Source organism: Heterocephalus glaber, unplaced genomic scaffold, assembly GCF_053883595.1.
Source record: "Heterocephalus glaber isolate CG9 unplaced genomic scaffold, H.glaber_assembly_v1.0 deba00001442, whole genome shotgun sequence".
NCBI lineage: Eukaryota > Metazoa > Chordata > Mammalia > Rodentia > Bathyergidae > Heterocephalus > Heterocephalus glaber.
The window spans coordinates 25,089,898-25,098,269 of NW_028258296.1; the positions used below are offsets into that span (position 1 = coordinate 25,089,898).

The 8,372-nt window shown below is 37.1% G+C and overlaps 1 non-coding gene across 1 annotated transcript; it reads right to left on the bottom strand.

The window, feature by feature from the left end:
* Positions 1-7,881: 7,881 nt before the first annotated feature.
* Positions 7,882-7,987, bottom strand: LOC147827650 (U6 spliceosomal RNA). Its single transcript, XR_015452130.1, has one exon. It is a non-coding gene; the product is annotated as a U6 spliceosomal RNA (small nuclear RNA).
* Positions 7,988-8,372: the final 385 nt, after the last annotated feature.

Genomic DNA, 8,372 nt, shown 5'->3' on the forward strand with positions numbered 1-8,372 from the left:
ACAGAGGTTAGGTAGAACCCTTGAAGACATCGGTGTAGGAAAAGATTTCATGAACCAAACCTCAGTTGCCCGTGAATTAGCACAAACAATCAACAAGTGGGATCTCTTCTTATTAAAAAGCTTCTGCACAGCAAGAGAAACCACCAGCAGTGTGAAGAGGAGACCACCCACAATGTGGGAAAAAATCTTCACCTGGTCTTCCTCAGACAAAGGTCTACTATCTCAAATCTATAAAGAACTTAAAAAGATCAGACCTCCCAAATTTAAAGACCCAATCCAAAAATGGGCATCTGAAATGAACAGACATTTCTCAGACAAAGAAGTAGAAATATCAAATAAATACATGAAAAAATGTTCAACATCACTGGTCATTCGAGAGATGCAAATGAAAACAATGCTAAGATTCCACCTCACTCCAGAAAGAATGGCTGCTATCATGAAATCAACCAATAACAAATGCTGGCGGGGCTGTGGGGAAAGAGGAACCCTGCTCCACTGCTGGTGGGAGTGTAGACTGGTGCAACCACTGAGGAAATCAGCATGGAGATGCCTCAAAGAACTAGGACTGGAAGTCCCATTTGACCCAGGTATTCCACTGCTGGGGATCTTCCCCAAAGAATTAAAAGAATCATACCACAGTGGTATATGTGCGCCCATGTTCATAGCAGCATAGTTTGTGATAGCTAAAACTTGGAAACAGCCCAAATGCCCATCAACTGGAGACTGGATCAAGAAAATGTGGGGTTTTTAAAATAAAATAGAGTACTACTCAGCCATAAAAAATGAGAAATTAGAGACATTTATAGCTAAATGGATGCACATTGAGGCAATACTCTTAGTGAAATAAATAGGACACACATGTATAAATACCGAATAGTTTCTCTGGTGTGAGAAACTGAAAGTGTAAATAAGCACTAAAATGTATAATAGGTAATGTGAAATAGGAAGAAAAGGGGCAAAGGGGAAGGAAGTGGGAGTGCTAGGGGAAAGGAAAGAAGGGTATGGAATTAATATGAGAAAATGGAAAAATAGTAACAAAATCTTTGTAAGTAGGGAGGAATGGAGGGGTTTCAGGGAGGTCTGGGCAAGGGTGAAAAATGAGAACCAAGAGAGATTATGTAAAGGTGCAGATTTCCAACGATGAATGTCATTATATTGTATACCTAAAATGTACCAATGATTAGAATGAATAATCGATAATGCAAAATAGGAAGAAAAGGTCCAAAGGGATAGGGGTAGTGGGAGGGGCAGGGAAAGGAAAGAAGGGAAAGGAAAAATGCTAAGAAATGGAAAAAATGGAAATAAAGTCTTTGTAAATAGGGAAGGGTGGAGGGGGTGAACGGAGGGCTAGGAATGGGGAAAAAATAAGAACCAAGATGCATCATGTAAAGGTACAGTTCCCAATGAGAAATGCAATTGTGTTGTATATCTAAAATGTGCCAATAAAAGAATTTAAGGAAAAAAAGAAGAAAGTGGGAAGGGTGAGGATTAATTGTTGATAATCAGTGTGATATTGGATCATGAGTTAAATTAATTAAATACTAATTAAATCATTCACTAATTTATGCTTTAAAAATTATTTTTAAATGATGTAAATATCTTTAAAAGGACTATATAATATATATTATTTTTGTTTTGTGTGTCCTCTCTATGCCTACAATTTAGAAATAATATTTCATCAGTAATTAGTCCTTTTTCTATTTGAGGGTATCAGCAGTCACTTAGTCAAGTTAGAAACTTCTGAGTTATTCTAAACACTTTACTTTTTTATATCATCCACGTTAAATATATGTGGACCCTTGAGTTACCACCAGCCTGACATACAAACAACTTGGCCTATGACCGAAGTTTAAGTTTTAACTTACAAAGTCTTGAATTATGACCCGAATGCCAGCTGCTTGTGCTTCCAGATGGTCTCAGATACAGATTTGACCCTTAAAGAGTTCTGGAAGGAAGATTACAACATCCTGTGTGGGGTTAATTGAGAAAACCTGAGCCAGTGTCTCTCTAAGGACACTGAGATCTGCCTGTATACAGAAGAGACTATGAAGGCTGTGTAGAGGAGTGTGAGCCTTCAACTGACCAACTTGAGTTGCAACTAGCCCTTGAAAACGAATTGAATTAATAAGTCAAGGGTTCACTGTATCACCAAGTCCTGTTTGGCCACAATATAACTTCTTTGTTTTAGGCCAACATGAGCTGTCTCTAAATTGCAACAGTTTTCTAAATGATTTTTTAAAAATACAGTCTAAACCTCCATCAATATTCATTCGTTCATTAATTTATTCATGCAAATAATTGCCAGATGGCATCCATACCAGGCACTGTACTGGGTTCTGGGTATACAATAAAGAATAAAGTAGAGAGGATCCCTGACTTCGTGGGTTTCTGACTGAGTTAGAAAGATGGGTATAAACCTGTATATGATTATGAAATGTAGTCACTGCTACAAAGACAAAGAACAGAGAGGTATGAAAAACAATAACAGTGGTTAAGGAACCACATTATAGGCAAATGAATCTTTTGAAAGATAACATCTGCTCATGCTTAAATCTTTCATTTACTCCTAATTGCCGAGAAGATTAAATCTTGATGCTTTAACATGGCTCACAAGAAACCATATGTTTGTACCCTAATATTTAGCAAAATACTAAACTCATAGAAGGCTCAACAAATGTTAGTTGAATGAACTAGAAAATTTAATGATGTTTTTAAGACAACCTTGAACATATTGCCTTACTTCATAAAAGGAAAAGAATTGCTTCTATCAGTTTTTGAGCCCAGTCTGCCATGTAGAACTATATATATATTTTTATCATTGAAAACACTGCTAGAATTTTGACGGAAGTATTAGAAACATCCTGTTACTATAAAGTGTAAAACATTGTTTTTTGTTTGTTTGTTTTTTTGTGGCAGGAGAAGTCTGTAGTAAGGGCAGTGAAAAACAGATTGACATTTGGTCATTATTTCTTATCAAGAGTGTTTTACTTGTAATGCTATTTGACAGCTATATTCTAGGTCTGACAGCATTGAACCAATTTAATTCCCACTGAACTGCTCTAAATAGGCAGTATTGCAATCAGTTTAACAACCCCTGGAGGCAATGAAATCTCTCCTTTGAACGAATACTCAAGGGGATGAAATCTAAGATTTATAAAGGGCAGCAAGTATTCAAGAGGGGGGCAAAGTTTATGTGTGAGCCTGTAATTGATGTTTCTTTTGTTGGGAAAGAAAGTTTGAGGATGCTTTAAGAATTAATCTTTAACAAGTTCTAATTTTCACTAACAAGTGTGTTCAAGATGAGTGCAAGAGATATGTAATTCTGAGAGTTGTGTTGCTTCCAGCCAACTAAGAAAATTTGGAGGGGTCAAAAAAGTATGAAAAAGAAACTTTAAAATTAAACTGGAAGACTTTAGCTGTGCCTCTTTGATGTCTATGCCAGAGGGTCACCACCACTGCATACAGCATTGCTTAGGCTTTATGGTAGGCTAAGTAGGTTTGTACTTGCTTAATATGTATGTACTTGTATGAAGAAAATTTCAGCCACATATAGTATTATCCTCATTCTAACTGAATCTGGCAGTTCTACTTTTGTTGGTAGTAATTTAGTTAAATGCAGTTTACGCTGGGTTTAAGATAGTCCTAGGTTTATAGCTTGGCTCCTACCATTACTAGCTATGCATACTTGGAGTTACAGGTATTACACTATTGTTCACAACTTTTCTTCTGTACAATGGGCATGATAGTTCTTACTAAGAAATTTTGAAAATAGGAGGCTTAAGAAAATTGCTTAATTCAGTGTGGGTCAAAGAGTAATATTTGATTTAATTGTGGCATTACTATATGCTAAGTAACTATGCTGTTAGCATCAAGCTGCTTGTTCCTCACAGTCACTATATAATGTAGGTACAATAGTGTGGTAGAAAGAGTGCTCTGGGGGTGGTGTTAGAAAAAATAGGTGGGGATACATAATCAACTTGTTACTTCTCAATCTTGGACCCAATTGCTAGAGAGGTAACTTTGTCCCTGTAAGTGGATTCCCAGGAGCTATCAAAACTTTGAAATTCCTCAGTACATCAGAGTCTTCTTTTTTCCTAGAGTGGTCATGGGGGGCTACTAGCATTAAAACTCCAATGACAACTAACTCTCATGCTCTCTCTTTCTTCTCTCTCTCTCCCTCTCTTTCTCCCTCTCTCTTTCTGTCTCTCTTGCTTGGGATTGAACCCAGGGTTTCATACATGCTAGGCAAACACTGTACAACTGAGCTATATTTCCAGCCCCATATGTAAAAGTATATATATTTGCATGTGTATATCTATATGTGTGTGTATGTGTTGCTGTTGATTCCTACAACTTTGACTATTTTGCCTTTTAGTTTTTCTTTAGTTTTATTTTATGTTTGACACATAATAATTGTACATGTTTGCAGAATATTTACCTTCAACTGGTGTTGTTGGCTACAGCTTCTACAGTGCTAGCAGGACTCTTAATTTTAAGCATCTATTTAATTTATTGAATTCTATTCATTTTGGGGGTCTCAGATTAAATATTTTCTCCTCCAGCAAGACTTCATTGACTCTCTTGGACCTGAGAAGCCTCTCCTGTGTTCTCTGATAACTTCCTACCATAATGCTCATCCTTTTGGATTGCCATTGTGGTGGGCATTTTCAGTTTACCTGTATCTGTTTCTTCTGAACAGATAAAAGGAGAGAACCCTCATGCCTTCCTGAATGCAGATGTGGCCAGACAGTTTGATTTGGCTGATGAATTACAAGCAGAATTGATGTATATCTGCCTTGGCGATTCTGACAGTGTGTGTTGACACAGAGGTGCAAGAGTAGAGGGATGATGCCATGGAGATCATCAACACACACAACAGACTTTGTCTGTGTGAAATACATGCCTTTTCTGCTTTTTATCCACTGAGATTTCTGGGATTGTTGGTTACTGCAACGTACCTTGACTGATACAGCCTTTGCCTGGCTATTGTCTTGTTTCCTTACCTGTCTATAGGTCTGTCTGAAGGAAGAAATTGTCTTGTTCAACTTTCTATCCCCTGAGCCTTGTTACAGGATAGCCTGACATATGGGCAGCAACTAATAAATCATTCATGGCATGAAATAATGATTCTATATCAAGGAAGGACTATCTGAAGATTTAATTTCTATGATAGTCAAACCCTTTGTGCGGTTCTGATGTGAGGAAAGCGATAAAGGAATATTATCTGAGAGGATAAACAAAGATTATGATTCCCTATTTAAAACTTGAGAAAATAATTTCCTTAGAAAAAAGAGGATATTTTATCATGCAAAGATAATTATGCATAAATAGAAAATAAAATGTATATTTTTATTTATGGGCAAAAACAACAGTGAAATATTACAGGAATTAAAGAAAGAGGCTTACGGGCTGGGGATTTAGCTCAGTAGTTCCGTCACCCACCTCGCAAGAGTTCGATCCCCAGTACCAAAAAAAAAAAAAAACAAAAAGCAAAGAAAGAGGCTTACAATATGAAGTCACATTGTAACAATTATTAGGAGACATTCATGTAATTACTTAATGTTGTGTGTTCACTGACCCATGTGTACTGTGGTGGGTGGGAAGAATGAGATCTGACACCTCTCCCTGAAGAGCTCACAGTCAAGTAGAGATGAACAGAGGCTAAGATAATCAGAACACAGTGAAGAGCAAAAATACAAGTGCTCATGGGAAAGAGCTCAGAGGAAGCCTGTATTTATTGAGTTGGCAGGGGGATGATGAATTCACAGAAGTGATGTTTTACTTGTACCCCTCCCTTGCTATAAGCTCACCTTTACTTCCAACAACCATCACCTTTATTCAGCTTCCTACTGGAACCCTTATAATTATCCAACTCTAACATTAACCAACTCCAATACAATAATGACCATGATCCTACTCTCTGACCAAACCCCCTGGTCTCCTCAGTTTGTTTATTTAGCTATGGGGTGTACAGCTGTTTATTCAAACTTATTGAGATTTTTCCTTTCAAATTCCTCCTTTTAAAACTTTTCTCATCTCAGCATAGACTTTCATGGACCATTACTTTGACTACTGTTGTGCTGTTACCCTTAATTTCTTCACTCCTTTATTGTCCTTCTGTGAGTTCATATGGAAATATTACACCTTGGATCCTACCATTTGTAGCCTTTCCATGTTTATATTTAACTACTACAGAAAATAACAGGCCAATTTGAGACATTTAAAAATTATCATTCTCAGGGGCCGGGGATTTAGGTCAGTGATTACGGCACCTGCCTCACAAGCGGAAGGTCCTGAGTTCAATCTCAGGTGCCAAAAAAGAAAAAAATTATCATTCTCAGTTTAACTGGAACCTCAACATTTCTCAATAATCCTTTCATATTTCTCTGTTTACTCTAATTTCCAATCCTCTGTGATGGTAGTTTCAAAACTTCTCCCTTTTCCTAATATTTTCAAACTGTACCACTTTATACCACATATTCAGCAGATGACCTTGCCTATTACTTTTCAAAGGAAATATCAACCACCAAATTGGTACTGCTTTAATTTCCTACAATCAAACCTAAGAAATTACGGATGGGGCTGGGGATTTAGCTCAGTGGTTCCGGCGCCTGGCACGAAAGTGCAAGGTCCGGAGTTCGATCCCCGGTACCAAAAAAAAAAAAGAAATTACTGATGGCTGCTATCATTCATTTGTCCTATTTTGGTAAAATGAAAGAGTTGGGCTTTATCTATCCTAGGCTAACTACTTGGGCATGGATTAAAATACTAGGTTGGAGAAAGGAGATAGAATTTGTTTTTACAATTTAAAAAAAGGGGTCCTGAGACAGAATCCTGAAGAATAGCAGTATTAAGAGAGTAAGAGCCAGAGAAAGAAGAGACCACCAACATGACTAACAAGGAGCAGAAAGTGGGGATGAGAAGCTAGGAAAGTGACAGACAGCTGGGGAGCCAAAGAAAGAATGAATTTCAAACAAGAGGGACATTGATATTTCCTATTTCTACAACCTTGAAGAAGTCAGGCGAGATTAAAAAACAAAACAAGATCTCTCTTTTGTCTTTAGCAACAAACAGGCTCTGAAGGACCCTGAGAAATGTGCTTCAATGGAGAGACAGGAAAGTGTTGAGAACTGAAAGAGAAATGAAGAAATGGAGATTCCAAGCATAGACCTCTATTTTACAACATTAACTCTGAAAAGGAGGAAGTAAACAGGACTGTAAATGGAAAGAATTATGGGAAAGACAAAATCGATTTGTTTTATAATAAAGGCAGTATATTTATATGTCCACAGAAAAGAATAAGTAGAAAAATAGAGGCTAAAGGTATAAGTAAGAGAGAGCAGGGCATGAGTGTTTGATGGAATAAGATTTGTGTGAAAGCAGGAAGGAATAGAATCCAAAGCCTTTTATAGCCTTCTCTTTCTCTACCTGTACTGAACTTTTTTCTTTTTACTCTATATAACCCTTTCGTGCTTTCAAGCATTATCTACGTAATGACTCCCAAATCTACAGCTTTATGCAAAATCAATCTCTTGAGCTCCAGGTCCTGCTATTCAGCTGCCTATTGGACAGCTATCCCTGGCTATTCCCAAGCACTTAGGCTCATCACATTCAAAACAGAATTTATTATTGTTTCTTCCAAACGTGTTATTTTCAACATTTCTTATACCAGGAAAAGAGCTACTGTTCAACCCAAATCCTAGAGATATCTTTGATTCTTCTCTACATTTTTGTCATCTCCTCCCATTTCTTTCTGTGGTTAATTCCAAAGCGTGAGCCTGCTCTCCTCAAGTCAGGGCTGGGCACTTTCCCCCTGTGTTATCATATAATGGACAGCCTTTGCTTTAGAATGTGCCACTTTGTAACTGTCTTTTGCTTTTCAAAAATATGAAATGTTTCATGAATTGTATGTCATCCTCATGCAGGGGCCATGCTAATGTTCTCTATGTTGTTCAAATTGTAGTATATGTGCTGCTGAAACAAGCACTGTAGTTGCCTTTTTACTAGACTCTAAACCTTGTGTTGACAGGCAGGGAATATGTCTACCTCACACTTACACATCCAGTGCCTTGAATACAATGAGTGTTGAATAAGTATTAGTGGAATGAATAATCATGACTGCTAATATTTGCATATCACTTTAAGACATTTATACATTTATGATATAATTTAATCTTCATATACAACCATGAGAAGTAGTAATATTTTCTCTATTTTACTGGTGGAGAAAGATGGGACTTAGCAAGTTTAAGTGATCATCCATTTCTAAGTGAGAGGTTTTCTTTCTTTTCATTTTAGTTCACAGCACATTGTCCCTCAAAGGCAAGAGATTTGACTTGAACTAACACAATTTGAGGCTGCAAGTTTTCCAT